Genomic DNA, 1,039 nt, shown 5'->3' with positions numbered 1-1,039 from the left:
AAGGACGACTACCCTCTGTTGTTGTTAAGACAAAATTCCAATGGTTCGATTTTACCAAATGAAGACTCAGAAGGCAGATGCTGGGGTGAAAGCCTGCTAGCTCAGAGAGGCAGAGAATGGACCCAGCTGACCTCAACTGATAGCATTCAGGTCTCCTCCACACTGTCTTAAAACCCTTCAAACCAAATGTCCCTCCTTTCTACTTCCTGTTCATCTCTCTATCCATCCTCCTGACTTCCTCTCACTCTCTATCCATCCTCCTGACTTCCTCTCACTCCCTATCCATCCTCCTGACTTCCTCTCACTCCCTATCCATCCTCCTGACTTCCTCTCACTCCCTATCCATCCTCCTGACTTCCTCTCACTCCCTATCCATCCTCCTGACTTCCTCTCACTCCCTATCCATCCTCCTGACTTCCTCTCACTCCCTATCCATCCTCCTGACTGTCTCTCACTCCCTATCCATCCTCCTGACTTCCTCTCACTCTCTATCCATCCTCCTGACTTCCTCTCACTCCCTATCCATCCTCCTGACTTCCTCTCACTCCCTATCCATCCTCCTGACTTCCTCTCACTCTCTATCCATCCTCCTGACTTCCTCTCACTCTCTATTTATCCTCCTGACTTCCTCTCACTCCCTATTCATCCTCCTGACTTCCTCTCACTCCCTATCCATCCTCCTGACTTCCTCTCACTCCCTATCCATCCTCCTGACTTCCTCTCACTCCCTATCCATCCTCCTGACTTCCTCTCACTCCCTATCCATCCTCCTGACTTCCTCTCACTCCATATCCATCCTCCTGACTTCCTCTCACTCTCTATCCATCCTCCTGACTTCCTCTCACTCCCTATCCATCCTCCTGACTTCCTCTCACTCTCTATCCATCCTCCTGACTTCCTCTCACTCTCTATCCATCCTCCTGACTTCCTCTCACTCCCTATCCATCCTCCTGACTTCCTCTCACTCCCTATCCATCCTCCTGACTTCCTCTCACTCCCTATCCATCCTCCTGACTTTCTCTCACTCCCTATCCATCCT

This window comes from Mus musculus, chromosome 4, assembly GCF_000001635.26.
Source record: "Mus musculus strain C57BL/6J chromosome 4, GRCm38.p6 C57BL/6J".
Taxonomy (NCBI): Eukaryota; Metazoa; Chordata; class Mammalia; order Rodentia; family Muridae; genus Mus; species Mus musculus.
Note: the sequence above shows the minus strand (reverse complement) of the source record.